Raw genomic sequence first — 23,435 nt, forward strand, 5'->3', positions numbered from 1 at the left:
AGAAATTAATACTAAGATACTGTTTTAAATACTAATTACTCCTATGTACCAATCAGCATAATGGTCAAATGACATGAAAACATTTAGGGACTGAGTCTCACTTACATTAAGGGCCTTTTCCCACTGCTCTGACTGTAAAGTGGGTACGTACAGTGGGCGTGAACATCATTTACTCCCAAGTCAAGGCCTCTTTATGCTGATTGTGTAAAAAGGTCTTGGGCTCTTTATTTAAAAAAAAATAAACTCACTTTTTACATACGTACATAAAGGACTTCATTTATCTTTTTGCATTTACAAAACTCCAAAAATAGATAGTCTTTAAAAAAGAAAGAAAGAAAGAAACTGTATAAAAATATCATTTTGACTAAGATTCTTTAATCCAAAAATGCAGCCTGGAGCAAGTATCTATGCCTAAAAGATAAGATCTTAATGGCTGAGATATATAAAATAGAACAGTTACAGAGCCTTTAAGTATAGCAGCAGTGTTATGCAATGGAGCTGAAATAATACATATTTCCATAATCTCACTCCTTCAAAATATGAGAAGTGAGATACATAAAAATAGCTATTACACTAGTTCTAATTATGAATTAAATTGTTACTTTCTCTTGCAGCCTATCATGTTAACAAGCTGAGTATTTAAAATTCTCAAATATTTACATAAGACATGCTTTTAAAAATGTGTACATAATACATTGTAATGGGTCAGCATATAACATACTATTCTATCAATTTTTTATGTGGATTTTCCAAGTATTTTTACCAAGAGTCTAATTCAAAGCTCGCTGAAGTTAATAGGAGGCTTTATATTGAAATCATTGGATCAGGCCCTTAATGTATATATATGGGTGAATGAACTATGGCTAATGGTCAGTTAGGCTTGATTTTCATCTGAAAATCTACTTGAGTTAAATAATATTTTCCCCCAATAATCCTGGTCAGCTTTACTGCAATAGCCAGTTATGCTGCCGTGATGAAAGAAGGCTAATGTCTCTCCCATTTAAGTTATTTAATAATACCTTTTAAATAAAAGGAACATTTGGCTATTCCTCATAAATAGTCACCAGTTTAGGACAATGCATAGAACTAAAATAATTTGGATAAACTAACTTTGGTGCTTCTGGCTGGATTGTGTCATATGAAGAAGATGACAAAGGTACACCCTGCTAAATATACTACATTAATTTCACCAAAGCCCAAGTTTGACTCCAATATCTGAAGCCACTGGAGTGGATAAGGAGACACATCCTCTCCCGTTAGACACAAGCCCACCTGGCTCTAGCAGAGTAGTTCATTTCCCAGCATTGGAGACATAGCACCCCATCCCCAACGATGAACAGGGGCAAGTACTTGCCGCCCCAGAACCTGCTGAACAAAGTAGAAGCTGGTTTTTCCCAGCAAAACCTGGCTTTCAGGAAGAGAACTAGCGGAAATTTAAAGCTTCTGGACAAAGTATTAAGTAAAGGGAAGGGAAAACAGGTAATGATACAAGAAGGGACTTGAGAGAACTAGGGAAGCAACGGGGGTGGGGTTCCTACCTGAGTGGCACAGGGCTGAGGGGCTTGAGGATGGGTTTGCCCTCTCCCTTATTTTTAGCTGGTTCCAGTGTGTCCAGGCCTTTGGAGTCTCTGCTTCAGGGATTGCTCCAAGGCTCTGCCAAAGCCCCCCCCCCACACACACACACATTGTCCCACCCCTGGAAGGCATCTGCTGCACCCAGTGCGCCTCTCTCTGGTCCCCCTTTACTCTGCTGGCAGGACACTACCTTCAGGCCCAGCAGCAGGACCCCAAACCAGAGGGCTCATGCTCACAGCATCATGAGTTGCATTGTCTGGAGGATGGCTGCACTCGGATGGGCGGTTGGGGAGCTGGAGGCTTCCACTCATCGAACCCCCCCACCCAACTCTCCCACAGCCTCCTGCCATACCGGTCGGTGTCAGCAAGCCATTTGGTGCCACTTTAACCCTGTGCTGGTGTCTCGCAGGGCCGCGGCTCTGGAGCCAAAGTGCCCCCACAAGGCAAAGGCACTGGTGAGCTGCCAGTGCCGCTCCTACTTCCAGGCCCTAGGATGGCCTCGTGCCCCCAGGCCAGGTCCCAGGAAGCAGAGCAGCAGCAGCTAGAGCTCGTGCTAAGCAAATCTGGGAGGGGAGCGCAGGGAGGGAGCTGTGGCAGGGGCTCTGGGGTGCACTCTCCCACCCTGTGGGCACCCAGCTCTGAACTTTGCACTAGAATGGGTGGCTACTGGGGGGCTAAGGCAAATTTTTGGGTAGCTATGGCCCCCACACTCCCCCCAGCACTGCCCCTGATCTTATACTTAAATGTGATTATTGTGGGAAATTATTTTGCAGGCAAATCAGAGCCCTGTACCACAAGCAAAGGCATTTTAATGAAACCACTTAAGTTCCAGTTTAATGGTGTGTTCTAGTGAGTTCAATTAGTGAGTTCACTGTAACTACCTGTTCATACATTATGAACAATTTACAATGTTTTTAAACCTGTGGTTATGGGACTTGGAGCTCAGGTTTCTTGAAGCAGTAGTAACCGTGGATTCTATCTTGTAGCTATTGTGTCAGCTTTCTCTGGAAAGTTGTTGCATTTCTTAGTCCACATCTACACTACAAACTTATGTCATTCAAGTTACAGCGGCACACAGCTGCTGCAGTTAGTACAGCACCTCTGCATGTGTATGCTTGTCTCCTTGTGTTGGTGGTGTGTGCACTCACCAAGAGTGCTTGTATTAATGCAGAAGTGTGGCTCCCCCTGGGTAGGTATCCCACTGTGCATCTTGCCACCATTCAATGCACTATCTTTTTAGAAGATTTGGCAATGCATGATAGGGCCAAAACGAATGGATGGCATCATAATGTGGGCTTGGGATAAGTGGCTACAGAACTTTTGGATGTGCAAGGCCACATTCCTGCATCTGTACACCCAAGCTCACGCCACCCTGCAGTGCAGAGCCTCCAGAATGAGTGCTGCACTGACCATGGAGAAGCAAGTTGCGATCACACTGTGGAAACTTGCAATGCCACATTGCTACCAGTTAGCCAGGAATCATTCTGAAGTTGGGAAATCCACTGCAGGGACTGTTGTCATGCAAATATGCAGGGCAATTAATCGCCTCCTGCTACATAGGACTGAGACTCTTGGCAATGTACAGCGACCTTGGATGCCATGTGGAACATTGGAGGTAGGGTTATATGGAGGTCCTGATATTGAATTCTTCATGGGCTGCAGAGGGAAGGGAGCATGTGATTGTTGAACCTGCAGATTCACCAGACTCTTTGGCATCTGTGTTTGCTGCTTGAGAAGCCCCATTATGTCCTTGTGCATCTCTCTCTCCTTTTACCTACTGGGATTCCTGGTCCTTTCTCCTCTCCACTGTTTTCTTCTCGAGGCTGTTTGCAATCTTGATCCTTGAGGTCCAGTGCAGCACTGGTTGGCAGGATCTCACTGAATATGTTATCCTGAGTCCTCTTCATTCTCCTCCTTATCTGACTCAGGTGTTCCATGTGTAGGGGGAGACCCTGAAGATACAGATGGCAGCAGATACAGATAAAACACAGAGATACTATTGTCAGTGTAGTCACTATGGCAAACGAAATTTACAACGCTAAATTCACTCCCATTATTCCCCTAAAGTTTTAGGCGCTGCCTTCTCACTTCTGCTTGGGGTTGCTTGTCCACAGCATGAATCACAGCAACAATCATAACAGAGTATAGCCTGCTGCGGGTTGGGAAAGTGAAGAGGGAGTTGCTCCATTGCATGACTCTAGTAGTATAGAACAATGGCACTGAATACTGGCACCATTTTCCACAGGCAGTGATGACTTTAGCTGATATCTCACTCCTGAGGATAACAAAGGCAGAAAGAGCACAGCTGCTGCTGGCGTCCCGAAGTCACCCAGGCCCATATGCTGCTTGCCTGTTTACTGCAATGATGCCTGCTGAAATTATCTCTGAATGGCATCGGAATGCGTCCTCCTGCAGAGGACAAAATAAGGCAGCCCTCCTTAGAAACCTTTGGCAGAGGATTGCAGAGCACATCCAGGAAAGTTTCATTGAGATCTCTCAGGAGGATTCAAGGGACATGCCAGTGCACATGAACTATTCCACATGTTCCCCCAACTCTAGAGACGAAGGAAAAGCAGATAAGCAACTTTGCCTTTCTTGTTTGCATCCTTGTCTCTTCTAGCACGAGTAAACTAAAGAAAAATCAAAAGATGTGTCCTGCTACTTTCGGGGGTGTCATCATTGTAATTGGAAATTTATCTACACACTTACTCGTAGTTCCTTCCCCTGCTTCGGGCTTGCCTGTGCTTGACCGGTAGGATTGGCTGGACTGTGGTGGTGTCAAAAAGAGGTCCTGGCTCACTGTGCAGCTGGTTCCCCCAGTCGCCTATCTCACATACTCCTCTTCTACATCCACCACCATCTCCTCCTCCTCCTCGCTGTTCACGGCAGGGAGCCCTCATGCTGTTGGGGGGAGGGGGAGTGTCTGCCGAATATGGCATGCACTTCTTTGTAAAAGTGGCAGGTTTGCAACTTGGCATGGGATTGATTATTGGCCTCCCTGGCCTTCTGACAGCTTCTTGGCTTTCATATGGCACTGCTGCTGGTTCCTGTTCATTTCCTTTTGCATCCCCTGATCAATCTGCGTGTAGATGTCAATGTTTCTACAGCTGATTCAGAGCCGTACCTATGCAGCCTCTTCTACTCACCAAGCCAATCAGGAAAAGGAATTTTAAAAATTTATGGGGCTTTAAAGGGGAGGAGGGACTTCTGGTCTGAGTGACCCCTTGGCAATGGAGCTCACAATGATGACCAGAGTGGTCAGTGTGCTGCATTGTGGGACAGCTGCTGGAGTACAGTTAGTCTTGACCTAGGTCATCGCAGCGTGCGTGTAGACACTGCATTACTTAAGTACATGGACCATGGTTCTATGCTGCTCGAGGAGGTGGTGTTAGTGTTGGCGTAATAGGGCACTTACATTGGTGAGAGACAAATTTAAGTGTAGACACATGCACAACTAGGTCGACGTATACCTTGCATTGACCTAACTTTGTAGCGTAGACCAGGCTTCATTGTTTATTCCTGACCATTCTGGGCAGATTTGAGTGTTTGGAAAACATTTTCCTTCCTTATATCATTCATTCTCTCCTGCTGGCATGTCAAAAAAGAGGGACAGAAACATTGTTTTAGGGGGATCAAAAGGGTGGCAGCTTCTTTAAACAAAGATGAAAATAGATAGTTGTTGCCATGTTTCACAGTGAATCACAGTTCCTCTCGAAACAAAGAGGCCATAACCGTTATCAGGGACTCTCCATAAAACTGATGTTAGTTGGGGCACCATGTTCTACTTGTGGGTTCCCACCAACCACACTCTGAGTCTTGCTTCTTTAGAGCAGAGTGACTATATCACTGTGATAAGGTATACATACCACACACCGGGCCTGAAGGGGTTAAAAGGCAATACTGGGCCCAAGTAGCCCTACAGGAGGCAGTGCCTTCTCCAACCACACCACCACCTTTGAAAACCAGCAGGTCTTTCATGGCCATGCTCATTTGGAAGTTGTTTGTGAAACTATTCGCAGTTTGGACTATAGGGGCCGGCCCCTACACACGCTAAACTGAAGGAGCAGATAGGTAGGAAGTAGCCCAGGGCAGCAGATTTAGACTCTCCAAGGGGAGGAACCTGCCAATATTACTTCTCTGAGGGCCCTGGGCTGGGACCCAGTAGAGAGGGAGGGTCCGGGTCCTTCTACCACTTCCCACTTATGGCAAAGACCCAGACTCAGTGGGGAGGTCAAAACATTCCTAGCCTGGGGTCTGGAACCGGGCACTGCCACTGCACCACCACTCCCAACAGAGGGACAAGGGGTAAGTTGCACTGACCACTTGGCCCCTTGAGCACTCATTTGCGGTTCCTCTAGGTGATCCTTCTGGAGCAGTCACAGGATCGTCTGTCAAATGTGCACCTCTAACCTCCAATCTGGGTACATGTGAGAGTGAACCACCTCTGAGTCTCTCAGCTGCAGGAATGTGAAAGCAATGCCACTCCTTGTATCATTATCCCTCCTGCTGTGGCCAGGACTACACAGAAGGAAGAGGAAAAATTTGACATAAGAAATAACATGAAGGAAACACTGAGGGATGTACACGCCATCCTGATGAACCAGTTACAGGAAAAGGACAAAGGACTGCAGGAAAACCCTAATCCATCTCTTGCAAATAGCTTCAAGGTTACAATGCATATGCCCAACTAAGGCAATAATTAACCTATCCTTGAAGAAACTCACCTATACACCAAACACAAGTGGAAACTGGGAGGCTCCACCTCTTTGTTCTCTCTACCAGAGTAGAACAGCTTGCTGAGGCACCACAGGAGCCCAACTAGTGGAAGGTTTTCAAGAGGATGCACTGAATTATATCTCCTAGGTATTCTGACCATACCCTACCCTAGCCAGCACAGCGGCGAGTTATATGGGCCCGTGGTGCCCATGCTCCATCAATATTCATGAAGGTGGGCCCAGATCCACCAATGTTTGGGCCCCAGGCCCTGTGCTTCGGGGGGCCCCGTGCCATGGGTTGGCAATGTGGAGCACTCTCACCTCGGGGGCAGCTCCCCTGCCTCCCCACAAGCAATTCCCCCATCCCCAGAGTCACTGCATGCTGCAGCGAGGCCCCACCACTGACCTGGCTCCCAGCCCATTGTCTGGGAACCCCAGCCAATGGGAGCTTCAGGAGGCGGTGCCAGAGCTGCCTGGCCATGCCTCCACAGCAGGGAGGGGGAGGGAGCCGCAGGCAGAGAGAGCCCCAGGAGTCTGTCACTGTCAGAGACACACAGACACAGCCGGGGGGTTGTAGGGACAGACAGATGGAGCCGGGGGCGGGTGAAAGGAGCAGTGATGGGCAACCCAGGGTGTCATAAATACACAGTACAGAGGGGACTTCCTGAGGGGGCTATAGCAACACACACACACCCTGCAGAGCAGAAAAGACCTGAGCTGTGGCTGGCTCCGTCCATCACTCCCCCAGACCCACAGAGACCCACACAACCCCCTGCTCTCCCAAGAGACTCCCAATGACCCATGTGCCATTGTGTCCTCTCTCTAGAGAGACCCCCCTTTGTGCCACACAACTCCCCTCTCCCCTGCTCCAGAGCTCCCTACAATCTCTCACTTTGTCTCCTCTCCCACCAGCCCATTGGCCAGCATGGCCAATGGGAGCTGCACCTGAGATGGCACCTGCATGCAGATGCAGATCTGCCTGGCCATGCCTCCACAGCACGGAGAGGGGGAGCCACAGGTGAGCAAGCCCCAGTCATCATCATCATCACAGGCACAGCAATTCTCTGGATATTTAATTTCACTGAGGCAAGTAATTCAATCTACGCTTCCTTTCCAGACAGTCTGTCGCTTTTCCTGTAAGAAAACTTACAATTATTTGCAAAGAAGTCCATTTATAGTTTTTTTCGCTTGAGAAGTATATTTTCTGGTTGTTCATAAGCTCATTTATTTTGTTAACTCAGTTTCATAGGCAATTTTAAAAGTCACTTGAATTTACCTGGTTTTTTCCATTGTCCAAAACCACAGATTTTTATTTCTGTGGACCAAACCATCCTGTATAGGAAATTGTCCTCAAGTCATTCATTCTTCCTTGCATTCCATTCTATTATTCCATCTTATAGAGATAGTGATCAGTGTTTCCACCCACAGCAGCGAGGCAGAAGACTGGGTCACACTTACCGTGACTCTGCCTCTACCCTTGTTCTCTGTCTGCTCCCTCTACTAGCCCCTTTGGTCTCCCCAGAATTGCCCCTACCATTACTCCCTCAGGGTCTTCTTTCTCTGGAGCTTCTCATGAAATAAAGTCTGTCATTACAGGTTCTTATCTCTGTAATGTATTTAATTTTGATGTATTTATTAAGTGTTAATTAATGCAATATGGGAGTCCCCTTCAGCCGTCTGTATATATTAATCCTCTTCTTTTCATATGTTTTGCCCATAGGGTTTTCTGCAGCCCTAGGGCAGCCAGCAATAACCCCTGTGCCTCTGCAATGGGGTGAGGGAAGGGGACCGTGGGTTCTCTATTTATGTGATTTGCAAGAAGTGTTATCATTATTCAAGGTACCAAATGTGTTTAAATGATATAAGTGCCTTGCAAAATCCCAAAGCAAGCTCATTTTCATTTCTCATATAATCTCATATACAGGATGCAAACATTTTTCATTAATTATGAGTAGAATTTATTTTTATTATTATTATTATTATTATTAGCTAGGTTACTGTTGTTGGTTTTTTTCAGTGTGGCAAAATGTGTGCTATTTAATGGGTTGAATGATTGAATGACATAATACCGCCACACCCCGAATGTCCATCACTAAGTCTGGTAATTTTGTCAAGTGTTCGTCGCACAACATGGTGGTGCCTACCCCTGCCTTGTGCTTCAGGGGGTCACGGGGTCCAGGGCAGCCTGGGGAGTTAGCGGGGGGGCCTGGTGCTGGCAACAGCAATTGACCTGGCCCCAACCCACTCCGCTCCATCTTGCCAGCTCCCGGTATTGCTCAGGGGAACAGGCTTCAGGGAAGAGGTGGTGTGGGGGTGGGGTGGGAAGAGGCGGGGCAGAGCAGAGTTGCTCGCTGCTGTCAGCGCCAGGCACCCTGCTAACCCCCCAGGCCACCCTGGAGCCCACATCCCCCTGAAGCACAGAGCCCCTCAAAGCATGAGGCCCGGTGCAGTTGCCCTGGTCCATCCTATGGATCGGACAGATCCACTTGGGCACCCCCAAAAATTATACTAACCTGCCACCCATGCTAGCCAGTGCTGTGCGCTTCTGGGACTGCATTCCAGGCACCCAGGTTGGGTAGGGATTGTGGGCACCTTGTGTCATGTGGTTTATCATTGAATGAGGGCTGGAAACATTATATACATTCCACAGTGTAATAGAAAAGTCTCTCATGACATTACTTAACCTTAGATAGAAACCTTAGTGTCATTTAATTGCAGTACTTGATGGCTGAAATAATTGCTATGCCCTTGTATCTTCTTCTTTTCAGAACATAGTCAATTATAACTTTAAAAGATTTCTACCTTAACTGAGTGCACGGGTACTTACTGCAAGGAAGGACTGACAGAAGTTTCTTAAACACCACTGGGTCTTCTTACAAGTAAGTCCTCTTTTTTATTTACTTTTCTTTCTTGCCCTCCATTCCTGACTTTTCTCCTCTCTTTTTTCTGGCACTGGCTGCCATCATGACTAGAGCTGGGTGAAATTTTTCAACAAAAACTTCGTTTCAGGGGAAAATGCAGATCTGACAGCAATACTATGTTTAAAAGTGCTCAAAATTGAAATGGAACTTTTCACTTTAGTTCAAATGAAGTGTTTTATTTAGCCCGAAACAATTGTTTTTCAACTTTTCTGTCCACCAAAAATTTCAAAAAAATTGGTTTTGGTCCAACTCAAAACAAATTTTGATGTCTCAAAATTGCCAGTGAACTGAAAAATCCATTATTTGCTGACCTGCCAAGAGAAAAGAGAGCAATTCAGTGTGGAACTGAGACCAAAATAGCTCCACAAAATGATTGGCGGTGAATAATATAAAAAATTCAAAATTTCCTGCCTCCCAAGTAGACTAAGGCCTGTCTACACTACAGTTGAGGCAGGTTACTGTGTTACAATATGATTGTCTCAAGATCCAGTTACAAAATGGTTCCAATTTGTAGTATCAATGCGACCTTAACCATGACTTTGGACATATCCATATATGGTTATATATCAGTTGTAACTATAGTGTAGGTAGGTCAATAAAGCATTTTTCACAGTGAACTTTTTTGGCCATGAGATCCTAAATTTTGTTCAGACTTGAGCCACAGTGACCCCAGAAAGAGGTACTTTCCTGGGTCAGAGTGAAACAGAATCAACTGCAACAATAATTCCTTATCAAGCCCCTAGGCAGGGCCGGTGCAAGGATATTTCACGCCCTAGGCAAAACTTCCACCTTGCGCCCCCACCCTGAGGCACTCCCTCCGCGGCAGCTCCCCACCCTTCGCCCTGAGGCACTCTCCCTGCCCCAGCTCACCCCTGCTCCGCGCACGAACACCCCGAGCACGTCTTGGCTGCTTCACTTTTCCTGCGTCCCAGGCTTTCAGTGCCTAAGCTGATTGGTGCCACAAGCCTGGGAGGCGGGAGAAGTGAAGCAGCCATGGCTTGCTCAGGGAGGAGACGGGGTAGGGGTAAGCTGCTTCACTTCTCCCGCCTCCCAGGCTTGCGGCGCCAATCAGCTTAGGCACTGAAAGCCTGGGAGGCGGCAGAAGTGAAGTGGCCATGGCATGCTCAGGGAGGAGGCGGGGCAGGGGTGAGCTGGGGTGGGGATTTCCCCTGCATGCTGCCCCCTCCTTACTTGCTTCAGGCGGCCCTCCCTGCACTTCCCTGCCCCAGCTCCCTCCGCCTAAATGCCAGCGGCGACCAGCGGCTGAAGATCGGGCCGCTGCGGTTGCTGCCAAAGAAAATGGCGCCCCCAAATGCCAGTGCCCTACGCGACCGCCTAGGTCACCTAAATGGTTGCACCAGCCCTGCACCTAGGTAAGGGGCTCTTTGCTCTTTGAGATTCCTTGTGTTGCTGTGTTGCTTCTCTTTCTGCAGGGCATTAGACCTGAGATTCAACTCCAACTGCAGTATTCTGAGCATCATTTGATGGTCCAGTTCAGAGCCCCTCTTGACCATCTTTTCACTAGCTAGTGACATCAGTGGTGTCATATTTTCAGCTCTCGCCACACCTAAACAACCTTACTTAGCCCTCAGGCTGGTCTGCATTCAGTTTTTTTTATCAGTCTAACTAAATCCAGAGGAAAAAATCTAGATCGCTGCAATCGCCTAGCGTGAATGCAGTTACAGTAGCTTAAAGGTGTTTATATTATTATAGCTAGTTTTGGTAACAATTGTTTGTATTGCAGTAGCACCTAGGAGGTTTAATCACAGACCAGGGCCCCATTGTGCTAGTCCTGTACAAACACACAACAAAAGATGGTCCCTGCCCCCAAAGGCAAAGCAGAACAAAAGCTAAGTAGACAAGCCATCAAAGATTTTGGGACTCTGTCACCTCCTTCTCCACTTAGCCCCTGGCTTTGTGGACGGCACTGTCTCTGTCGTAGGTAAACCAGAGAACAGGAGGAGGACCTTACCGGGTCCTTGACTCTGATCCTAAGGGAAGAGCAAACCACCTGTTAGACCAGCTTTTTAAGGGACCCCAAGGCTAGCAAAGAGCATCAGAACTGAGACAAATCCTGTGGTGCTCTCTCTCAAAAATATAGGGGGCCTTAGGAAGGTTGAGGAACAGAGTCAGCGATTTGGGAGGCTTTACTGGATTTAGGAGGAGGAAGTTGGGAGAATCAGTAACTTGTTGGGAATAAGAATGTGGGAGATGGGAAGACCTGTGTAGGATTAGAGAGGGAGTTAGGTGTTAAAGGGAAAGGATTGGATCATAAAAGTTGAAAGGAGAGGGATCTGGCTGGATTAAGGGAGGGAGAGAGGATCCTCAGGATGTTTAATAAGCTCAACATCAAACAAACATCCCATTTTCTCAGGATTTATCTGAACTGAGGTGAACTTCAGAACTTTTTGAAGTTCCCCCATCACTAAAGAGCTAGGTTTATATGAAACTGCATTTGTAAGAGACAAAATTATTTATAAACAACACAAACCACTCTCCTTTGCTTCCCAACTGAGGAAATATATTTTAAAAAAATCCATCCCAGAGTCTCTTCCACCTATATAGCAATGAAGATTTTCATATCACTACAATGCATCTTAGGCTAAGGTATCTCTCTCTTTGTGTCTGTATATAACTACAGTAGATATTATGTTATTTGCTTTTTGTTGGAGTATGTTCCTCTTCAGAGCATGCTGTGGGTGTTGTGAAACTCAATACATGGCTTAATGCTTCTTCAGCTTTGGCAATCCTATTTGATCATACTGTGCTGATAGGTAGTGAAATAGTAGGACATTATCACATTTTGCCACTGAACATTTCTGGAATAAAGATGCACAAAATAAATTGAATTTAAGCCGTATAATAGAGCTACTAGAGTAGCAAAAGTTTTTACCTGCTATAATTAATTAACCTTAGCTACTTCTTTCCAAAAAATGAGACTTCATAACAATACACAGTATATAATATCATATGTAGCGAGATAAGAAAATTAGATTTAAAGAATGTTATTATTTACCATTTATATAGCTGCTATTGTTTAGTAGTGTGATTAATTTTTTTAATTGCTTGACAGCCCTAATATAAATTGTAATACAAATGCAACAGTGTGTTCATATTTCTCTAAGACCTGCTGCCACTAAAACTATTGCTGAAGGATCTAAACGGGTGTTAGTATTCGTTGCCCAAGGTCATCGGACAAACTTAGCTTAGCATTAAATAGAAACTATTTGTAATGGGGAAAGAAAAAGACTGGTGAGCAGAAATGAAGATATGATGAATAACATATTTTAATTGTGTTAGGGGAATTCCAGAGGAAAGCTATTTGAGACCCAGTCACACAGAGGAAATACTGTGGCTTGTTTTATTTTTTTTTTAAAGAAGACGAGAGAAGGTTTCAGGTAGCTTTGGTATTGTTAGTAATTGGTGACTATTGAGGGTTCAGAAGCCTGCCTTCAAAATTCCGAGTCCAGATTTTCATGATGTGTACAGTACTGTATATTTTATTTAAAGTAACTTAGCAATGCTAATATACATTTTCCTAGAAATACAATTTGTATATGAGGGTGCTCTGTGGTACCTTAATATAAAAACTTATTCAATCAAATGTATGTTTCTATTGTTAATTTTCCCCAGATTGGATTTATACTAACACTTTGATATTTTTCTTAGGTTTCTAACCATCATCTTAGCAGGCGTCTCCCAGAATAAAGCCTAAGTGCATCTCAGTGTGTGTTAAAGAAAAAATGGCGTGGGGAAGGGGAGGAGTTAGATGCACTCCAGAAAATCCATAAATAAATGGTGTTAACCTGTGATCCAGTAACAAGTGCAATTATACAGACATATGTTTCTGATCCTAATCATCCTTTCTTCTAATTGTAGGAGTTGCTAACTGGAGTATGCTTCTGAATAAATAGGCATTCATTTGATGTTGGCAGTGCATATTTGTCCAAATCTGATAAACCGCTCATTGCCTGAGCTGATAAGGATAACAAATAAAGGCCCTGATCTGAAGAGATTTTGAGCACCTGCAACCAACCCTTCATTTCACTCACAGTTTGATCTAAGTCAGAACTGAGTAAAAAACAATGGGCCAGATTGGGACTAGGTCCTATTTGAGAGCAGGGCAGAGTTGCTGTGGCCTGGGTAGCTCCAGGAGTGTATTCCATGAAGTACAGGGGAGAGCACAAGCTGCACCATCCCTTTGGATGCTGCAGTCCGCTCTCTCACGCTTGCATTCTCTCCCTCTGCATGTGGTTTGATGTGACTTGGCCCTTGGAAGCTAATAGGGAGTGGTCTCTGTGCTCTCTCAAGCACAGACATTGTTTCTAGGAGAAGGTTCCTTGCACCTTCTCCCTTCATTCCCTCCTAGCTAGGGCCAGACACAGTCTGGGTCTGAGTAAGGACTTCATGTTTTGGACCATTTCTTTCAGTGGGAACTGTGGATGTTCAGCACCTCAGAGACTCATAGACTCATAGGTCAGAAGGGACCAATCTGATCATCTAGTCTGACCTCCTGCACAAGGCAGGCCACAGAACCCCACCCATCCAATTTTATAACAACCCCTATCCCAGGACCAAGTTATTGAAATCCTCAACGCTCCTCTGTCCGGACCAAGCTCATAATGGGCATTAGGGGCTGGGGAGGGCTTGCTGTGTAGGATCTGTCTGTCTAGCATATATATAGTAAACAAATGCTGTGCTTCTTAAAATAATAGAAGAAATTGGGCTCCTCTAAAAGGTGCCCTGTTGAGTTTTGAGTTCCCCAAGCTCCCTGTGAGTCCAACGCCTGTCCCAGATAGGGCTGCTAGCCACACAAGTGCCAGGGCAAAGCAAACTCACAGGGGAGCTCATACTACTCAGTTGCTGTAATTGTTGTGATTTTCTGAAGGCATGTGGTTCCCTGGAGGCTCCTCCTGGGGCTTTGCGTAACTCCAGTGAATGGCTATAAATTCAAATAAGCCCAAAGGACTTCACCGTTCAATGACTTTCTGAGGAGAAGAGTAGCACTTCCAAAGCATGGCTGTCACACTCTGCGATAACGTGGACCATAGAAACCATTCTGACTGAATGCTAAGTGCAGGCTACTAGAACTCAGATGGACTAAAAAACACTGACCAGCCTATTGTCCATTTAAAAGACAATTGCAAACACATTATTTGCTTGTCTTATCTGGCTCTGAATGGGCAAACAGCCAAGAGTACAGTTCATTAGGAAAGAGCCAAACCATTTCATTATCCTGCGAAAAGTGACGTTCTTGATTGGTTTGTTTATTTATTTATTTGGGCCAGTGGCTGAAAGTTTTCCTGTGTTGGGATATTTCAGTAGAGGTGCTCAGCATCTCTTCACTGTCCATTTTGCCCTCGATTGGGCTAAGGGAATTGAAAAAAGAAGCAAAACTAAAATATCAGAACAAAACTACTACAGTATCTAAATTTTACTATTTAAAAAAGATTTCCATGTCAATGCTTCTATTTGTTTTATAGTTATAACCTGCCTCTTCTTTCTACCTTTCCCTCCTGTTTCCAGCAGCGTCTCTGTTTATCTGTGTTTGGCCCCAGCCAAAATCATGGTCCTGCTGAGCTATCTCTGCTATTCATGAAACCTCTGGACCAGTGGTTCTCAACCTGCAGGCTGCTTGCAGCCCAGTCAGCACACAGCTTTGGCCCATGTGACATCCTCAGAGCCATGCAAGTAGTATATATATTGTGTGGATGCGGACCACATAACACACAGAGAGCTGCGTATGCGGCCTACGATGGTAAATAGGTTGAGAACCACTTCTCTGGACTGTCGTGAATATAAATCTCTTTATCTGAGGCTGAGTTGTGAGTGATTAACAAAGGTACTTATGTAGCAAGTGACTGTTACCCTCCCTCACTGGGAGTCAAGTGCATGACATCTGTAATGTTCCAAAATTCCAAAGGAAAGAGAGAAACCTGGTGACTCTTACAACATGGTACATGGTATTGTGACTGGCCATTCCACATCACTGTAATGTTGATTTATTTTAACTTTCCTCCTGTGACAGATAGTTGTACAGTAACTCCTCATTTAATGTCATCCTGCTTAACGTTGTTTCAATGTTACGTCCTTGCTCAGTTAGGGAACATGCTCGTTTAAAGTTGTGCAATGCTCCCTTATAATGTCGTTTGGCTGCCTGCTCTGTCCACTGCTTGTAAGATTTTGTGGAAGAGCAGCAACTTTACAAGGGAGCATTCCACAAGTTCCGCTTCTCCGCCTCCTCCCCCTCCTTCCCAGAAAATCCTAAGTGCCGCTAAACAGCTGTTTGGGGGCAGGGAAGTGCTGGGAGGGAGGGGCAAGAGTGGGAAAGTGCTGTGTCTCCACTCCTCCCCCTCCCTTCCAGAAAATTCTAAACACCCCACCAAACAGCTGTTTAGCGGCCCTTAGGATTTTCTGGGAGGGAGGGGGAGAAGCGGAGACATAAGGCTTCTCCTATCCTCCCCCTTCCTCCCAGCACTTTTCCCAGAAAGTCCTAAGCAGTGCTTAGAACTTTGAGGGGAGGGGAGGAGGGATGTGGCATGCTCCGGAGAGGAGGTGGAGTGGGGGTGGGAAGAGGTGGAGGTTGAGGTGGAGGTGAAGTGGAGCGGGGACAGGAAGAGGTGGACCTGGATCATTCCCAGCAAAGTCCGAGCCTGTTCTTCTTCGGGGAAGCTGCCGCTGCTGTTGCAAAGGTGCTTCCTAGCGTTCTTGCCTGCAGTGGGCTGTGCCTGTGTGCGGTAAGCCAGGGGCACTTCCCAACCACATTACAGTACAGTACTGTACAGTATATAATGCCTTTTGTCTGCCCCCAAAAAATTTCCTTGGAACCTAACACACACACACCCCACATTTACGTTAAATCTTATGGTGAAATTGGATTCATTTAACATTGTTTCACTTAAAGTTGCATTTTTCAGGAACATAACTACAATGGTAAGTGAGGAGTTACTGTATCTGGATATTTGATTTTTAATTTATATTAAACTTCTCAGCCTCTTTACTCTGCTATCAGGCTTTGACTGAGTAACATACCCTAAAGTATAGATAAAGTCATTAAATGGAAAAACAGACTAATAATTGTCTATGAGCCAGATTGTCTCATATCTGGTCTCACACTAAATGGTTCTTGTACCGTACATTGTGGTATTGAATTCAGTAAGATTTCTTGTGGAGTAAGATTCAAATCAGCATGAGCAATTCTGTCATTCTGGCTCTCTGGGATATTGTAAATAGATGCTCGCAGAAGCAATTGCCATACCTGTATGGACTGTGAAGAAACATGAGTCAAAATAACTGGTGTTGAAAGATGATATGGGACATGATCCAAAGACTGACTTCAGTGGCCTTTGGATCAGGCCCATTATGAGTAACTCTCTTACTCAAATATAAGGGTGGACTTTTGGTAGAACAAAGAACTGTGTACCCTAATACTGGGGAGGAGTTTGAGTAACAGGTGGGAAAGTCACTTTTGCCTGGGCCAAGTGACAGAGAAGGTTGTTTAAAAAGAGTCTTTAGGCTGAGAAAACGACACAAGTGTTTTCTGCCATGGTTTAGATATTTCCAAACTTTGTAACTCCAGCTGCACTCACCTAGAAATGGTTTCCTGATGTGTGACTAGAGGCATTTATTTCAACTTACTGTTCGTTTGATTTTTTTTTTTTTTAATTCTTTTCCTTTGTGGAATTTGCCAGTGAAGACTGCTTTGACTTATGACAAGCTGAACAGGTTCTAGGAGCTTGTTAATCAGGAGCATAAAATAAAAAAAACTTGAAGAACATAAAAGAATGTGGGAAAATAGTATGTGATCATGTACTTAAAGACCTTATCATAAGGTATATGCACAGGAGAACTGAATTATGATTGCACTGGCAGCCTTTATCGTGGCATTTCCTAACTTCTGAGTGATTGACTTTGCAACCTTAATAATTTCTTTTAATGAAGTGTGTGTGGATGTGCAAGTGTATTCCCCTCTCCCCATTCCTCATCCTCCTGCATTTTAATTAGGCTACCTCCTCCCTCAAAGTAGATACTCTTGGTGCTCTCCTGGATGAAGTAGAATCAGCTTGGACAACCATAAGCATAGTCACCTGAGAAGTTGTAGATGCCGTTCCAAAACAGAAAGCCCAGGGTTTCACTTGTAGCGTATCTGCTAAGACATTTCAAATTCTGCAAAGAAATCTGAGGCCAGGCACCGCCATGATGACGTCAAATGTAAACGTTTTCAAGGTATTTTTCAGATGTGAGCAAAAGTGGATCGTGACACTTATTTTAAGAATTTGGCAAAAGAGGTGGGAGAGGGAATAAGATCTAAAAAATTACAACCTGCATTCAAAGCTGTTCAGTTACTTGGATCCAAAAGTGGACTTAGCACAGGGTTTGTGCCAATAAATAAGGCTAATGGTAAAACATTCTCAACCCAAGAAAAAGTTCTGCAAAAATAGAAGGAATATTATGAGACTGCACTTAATCATTCTGAAGCGACGCCTTGGCCAGATCTAGACGTGTTAGTAGTAGATGCAATCCCTGACACCGAAACCTGTGTAGATGTACCTTTGTACCTACATTGCTCTGCCATAAAGAAACTGCTGCTGGACACAACAACATAACACCCGAACTTCCCAGGTAAGGGTGGAGAGTCTCTGGGTTAGGCTAAAAGGGGTAAAAAACACAGGTGATGTCGTGCTGGGAGTCTACTACAGGCCACCTAATCAGGCGGAAGAGGTGGATGAGGCTTTTTTCAAACAACTAACAAAATCATCCAAAGCCCAAGATTTGGTGGTGATGGGGGACTTCAACTATCCAGATATATGTTGGGAAAATAACACCGCGGGGCACAGACTATCCAATAAGTTCCTGGACTGCATTGCAGACAACTTTTTATTTCAGAAAGTTGAAAAAGCTACTGGGGGGAAGCTGTTCTAGACTTGATTTTAACCAATAGGGAGGAACTTGTTGAGAATTTAAAAGAAGAAGGAAGATTGGGTGAAAGTGATCATGAAATCATAGAATTTGCAATTCTAAGGAAGGGTAGAAAGGAGTACAGCAGAATAGAGACAATGGATTTCAGGAAGGCGGATTTTGGTAAGCTCAGAGAGCTGATAGGCAAGGTCCCATGGGAATTAAGACTGAGGGGAAAAACAACTGAGGAAAGTTGGCAGTTTTTCAAAGGGACGCTATTAAGGGCCCAAAAGCAAGTTATTCCGATGGTTAGGAAAGATAGAAAATGTGGCAAAAGACCACCTTGGCTTACCCTTGAGATCTTGCATGACCTACAAAATAAAAAGGCGTCATATAAAAAATGGAAACTAGGTCAGATCACGAAGGATGAATATAGGCAAATAACACAGGAATGCAGAGGCAAAATTAGAAAAGCAAAGGCACAAAATGAACTCAAACTAGCTATGGGAATAAAGGGAAACAAGAAGACTTTTTATCAATACATTAGAAGCAAGAGGAAGACTAAGGACAGGGTAGGCCCACTGCTCAATGAGGAGGGGGTAACAGTAACGGGAGACTTGGAAATGGCAGAGATGCTTAATGACTTCTTTGTTTCGGTCTTCACTGAGAAGTCTGAAGGAATGTCTAGTATTGTGAATGCTTACGGGAAGAGGGTAGGTTTAGAAGAGAAAATAAGGAAAGAGCAAGTATTATAACCTTATTCCCAGATTTGGACCTTAGCGTCCAAAATATGGGGGTTAGCATGAAAACCTCCAAGCTTAGTTACCAGCTTGGACCTGGTACTTGCTGCCACCACCCAAAAAATTAGAGTGTTTTGGGGCACTCTGGTCCCCCTGAAAAAACCTTCCCTGGGGACCCCAAGACCCAAATCCCTTGAGTCTCACAACAAAGGGAAATAATCCTTTTCCCCTTCCCCCCTCCAGGTGCTCCTGGAGAGATACACAGACACAAGCTCTGTGAAACTACACAGAGACTCCCCCCTCTCTGTTCCCAATCCTGGAAACAAAAAGTACTTTCCTATTCCCCCCAGAGGGAATGCAAAATCAGGCTAGCAATCCAACACACAGATCTCCCCGATTTCTCCCTCCCACCAATTCCCTGGTGAGTATAGACTCAATATCCCTGAAGTAAAGAAAACTTCAACAGGTCTTAAAAGAAAGCTTTATATAAAAAGAAAGAAAAATACATACAAATGTGCTCTCTGTATTAAGATGATACAACACAGGGTCAATTGCTTAAAAGAATATTGAATAAACAGCCTTATTCAAAAAGAAGACAAATCAAAGCACTCCAGCACTTATATTCATGCAAATACCAAAGAAAAGAAACCATAGAACTTACTATCTGATCTCTTTGTCCTTACACTTAGAAACAGAAGACTAGAAAATAGAACTACTTCTCCAAAGCTCAGAGACAGCAGGCAGACAGACAAAAGACTCAGAGACACAATTCCCTCCACCCAAAGTTGAAAAAATCCAGTTTCCTGATTGGTTCTCTGGTCAGGTGTTTCAGGTGAAAGAGACATTAACCCTTAGCTATCTGTTTATGACACGCCCCCCAAATTGCAGACAGTGGGGAAGCTCACTGGCGGCAATTTCCTTCTAGAACTTGAAAATAAACAGATCAATACAACACATGCACCTTTACATATACTACTAAGTATATAACTAACAGACTTTTACATTTTAAGAACACTTTTTAACTACTGGATTCTGGGAAACTCTCACGGGAGAGTGCATCAGCAACTTTGTTAGAAGCTCCTGTGATGTGTTGAATTTCAAAATCAAAATCTTGGAGAGCTAAGCTCCAACGAAGAAGTTTCTTGTTGTTCCCCTTGGCAGTATGAAGCCACTTTAGTGCAGCATGGTCAGTTTGTAGTTGGAACCGCCGTCCCCAAACATATGGGCGTAGCTTTTCCAGGGCGTACACAATGGCATAGCATTCCTTTTCACTGACTGACCAGTGACTTTCCCTCTCAGACAGTTTCTTGCTGAGAAACACGACAGGATGGAAGTTGTGATCTGTTGCTTCCTGCATGAGCACTGCTCCTATACCACGCTCAGATGCATCTGTGGTTACTAGGAATGGTTTGTCAAAATCCGGGGCCCTGAGTACAGGGTCAGACATGAGCGTTGCCTTAAGCTGGGTAAAGGCTTTTTGACACTCATCAGTCCACTTAACGGCATTTGGCTGGGTCTTTTTGGTTAGGTCGGTCAATGGGGCAGCGATTTGGCTGTAGTGTGGTACAAATCGCCTGTAGTATCCGGCCAAGCCTAAGAAGGATTGGACCTGTTTCTTTGACCTTGGGACAGGCCACTTTTGGATAGCATCCACTTTGGCCTGTAGGGTGTTTATGGTTCCTCGACCCACCTGGTGCCCCAGGTAAGTCACTCTGTTTTGGCCTATTTGACACTTTTTGGCCTTAACAGTTAGTCCTGCCTGCCTGATGCGCTCAAAGACCTTTTCCAGGTGGAGTAGGTGTTCGGGCCAGGAGTCTGAAAAAATGGCCACATCATCGAGGTAGGCAACTGCAAATTCTCCCAGTCCAGCTAGTAGACCGTCTACCAGCCTCTGGAAGGTGGCGGGTGCATTTCGAAGGCCGAAAGGAAGGACATTGAATTCATACACCCCCGCATGGGTGACGAATGCTGACCTCTCCTTGGCAGGTTCATCTAGCGGTACTTGCCAGTACCCCTTGGTTAAGTCTATGGTAGAGATGAACTGGGCACGTCCCAACTTTTCCAATAGCTCATCAGTGCGTGGCATTGGATAGTTGTCCGGACGAGTTACCGCATTTAGCTTACGGTAGTCCACGCAAAAGCGTATTTCCCCATCTGGTTTGGGTACCAGAACCACTGGAGATGCCCATGCACTGGTAGATGAGCGGATTATACCCATCTGTAGCATGTTCTGGATCTCCCGTTCTATAGCAGCTTGGGCATGAGGGGACACCCGGTAGGGTGGGGTTCTGATTGGGTGAGCATTACCTGTATCAATGGAGTGGTATGCCCGTTCAGTCCATCCTGGGGTGGCTGAGAACAATGGGGCGAAGCTAGTGCACAGCTCCTTGATTTGTTGCCGCTGCAGACGTTCCAGGGTGGTTGAGAGGTTCACCTCTTCCACGCCACCGTCTTTTTTTCCGTCGTAGTAGACACCGTCAGGCCACTCAGCATCATCTCCCTGGACTGTAAACTGACAAACCTGTAAGTCTCTGGAATAGAAAGGCTTGAGAGAATTAACATGGTACACTTTAGGCTTTAGTGAGGAATTGGGAAATGCTATGAGGTAGTTCACAGCTCCCAGGCGCTCTTGGACCGTGAATGGCCCTTCCCATGATGCTTCCATCTTATGGGCCTGTTGCGCCTTCAAGACCATAACCTGGTCTCCTACCTTGAAGGAACGTTCTCTGGCATGTCTGTCATACCAGGCCTTTTGCTCTTCTTGAGCATCCTTTAGGTTCTCTCTAGCAAGGGCTAAAGAGTGTCGGAGGGTGCTTTGTAGGTTGCTTACAAAGTCCAGAATGTTAGTTCCTGGAGAAGGCGTAAACCCCTCCCATTGCTGCTTCACCAACTGTAATGGCCCCTTAACCTCGTGACCATACACAAGTTCAAATGGTGAAAACCCTAAACTGGGATGTGGTACAGCCCTGTAGGCAAACAGCAACTGCTGCAACACTAGGTCCCAATTACTGGAGAATTCGTTGATGAATTTTCGTATCATGGCCCCCAAAGTTCCATTGAACCTTTCCACCAGGCCATTGGTTTGATGGTGGTACGGGGTGGCAACCAAGTGATTCACCCCATGAGTTTCCCACAGTTTTTCCATGGTCCCTGCCAGGAAATTAGACCCTGAATCTGTAAGGATGTCAGAGGGCCAACCTACCCTGGCAAAGATGTCTGTTAGGGCCAGGCACACAGTGGTAGCCCTGATGTTGCCTAGAGCTACTGCTTCTGGCCATCGGGTAGCAAAGTCCACTAAAGTCAGTACATACTGCTTTCCTCTGGGCGTCTTTTTTGGGAAAGGGCCCAGAATATCCACAGCTACTCGCTGAAATGGGACCTCAATTATGGGGAGTGGCTGGAGAGGGGCCTTGACCTGGTCTTGAGGCTTACCCACTCTTTGGCATACCTCACAAGACCGGACATACTTGGCAACATCCTTGCCCATCCCCTCCCAGTGGAAGGACTTCCCCAACCGGTCCTTGGTTCTGTTCACCCCAGCATGGCCACTGGGATGATCATGGGCTAAGCTTAAGAGCTTCTCCCGGTACTTAGTTGGAACCACCAACTGTTTTTGCGGCTGCCATTCTTCCCGGTGTCCACCAGAAAGAATTTCCTTGTACAAAAGTCCTTGGTCTATAACAAACCGGGATCGATTAGAAGAGCTGAGAGGCGGTGGGGTGCTCCGTGCCGCCGCCCACGCTTTCTGAAGGCTGTCATCTGCTTCCTGCTCAGCCTGGAACTGTTCCCTTGAGGCTGGGGTCACCAGTTCTTCCTCAGGCTGTGGACTTGGGCTTGGTCCCTCTGGAAGCGATGTAGGTGATGGGGTTGTTTCCGTTGCTGGTGAACCGCTCTCCGCTGGTGCACCTGAGGGTATTTCAGGCTCTGGCTGAGCCTTTTGGGTATGGCTGTCTTTTGCTTCTGCCAGTTCTGGCTTGCTGGCGCCCTCTGGCGTTGAGTTTGAAGATGTGGTTGCACTTGCTGGTGCTGGTTGCTGTTCCAGTTCCGGGCCTGGGACTGGAGATGCTGTGGCTGTTTCAGTGGTAGGCATGGAATCCGGGTCCACTGCCTCTGTCTGGGTCTCTGGTAACACAGACGGGGCCTCTGTGGACGGCTCAGGAACAGGAATGGGTCTGGAAGCTTGCCTGGTTTGGCTACGTGTAACCATTCCCACTCTCTTGGCCCGCCTCACCTGGTTGGCCAAGTCTTCCCCCAGTAGCATGGGGATAGGATAATTGTCATAGACTGCAAAAGTCCACATTCCGTACCAGCCTTTGTACTGGACAGGCAGTTGAGCTGTAGGCAAGTCTACAGCTTGTGACATGAAGGGGTAAATTGTAACTTTGGCCTTTGGGTTGATGAATTTGGGGTCTACGAAGGATTGGTGGATAGCTGACACTTGTGCCCCCGTGTCTCTCCACGCAGTAACCTTCTTTCCGCCCACTCTCAAATTTTCCCTTCGCTCCAAGGGTATTTGAGAGGCATCTGGGCCTGGGGATCTTTGGTGTGATGGAGGTGTAATGAATTGCACTCGCATGGTGTTCTTG

General features: G+C 45.7%; 1 protein-coding gene across 8 annotated transcripts in view; it reads left to right on the forward strand.

The window, feature by feature from the left end:
• The window catches only part of LOC115646061 (poly(rC)-binding protein 3-like), a 519,652-nt gene that overhangs the window by 235,641 nt on the left and 260,576 nt on the right, over window positions 1-23,435 (forward strand). For all 8 annotated transcript variants that reach the window (XR_003998920.1, XM_030551519.1, XM_030551520.1 and 5 more), the window contains exon 2: window positions 9,059-9,169. The gene's annotated coding sequence lies outside the window, so the exon portion shown is untranslated. The remainder of the gene's footprint in view (window positions 1-9,058; window positions 9,170-23,435) is intronic.

This window comes from Gopherus evgoodei, chromosome 2 (assembly GCF_007399415.2).
Source record: "Gopherus evgoodei ecotype Sinaloan lineage chromosome 2, rGopEvg1_v1.p, whole genome shotgun sequence".
Lineage (NCBI taxonomy): Eukaryota > Metazoa > Chordata > Testudines > Testudinidae > Gopherus > Gopherus evgoodei.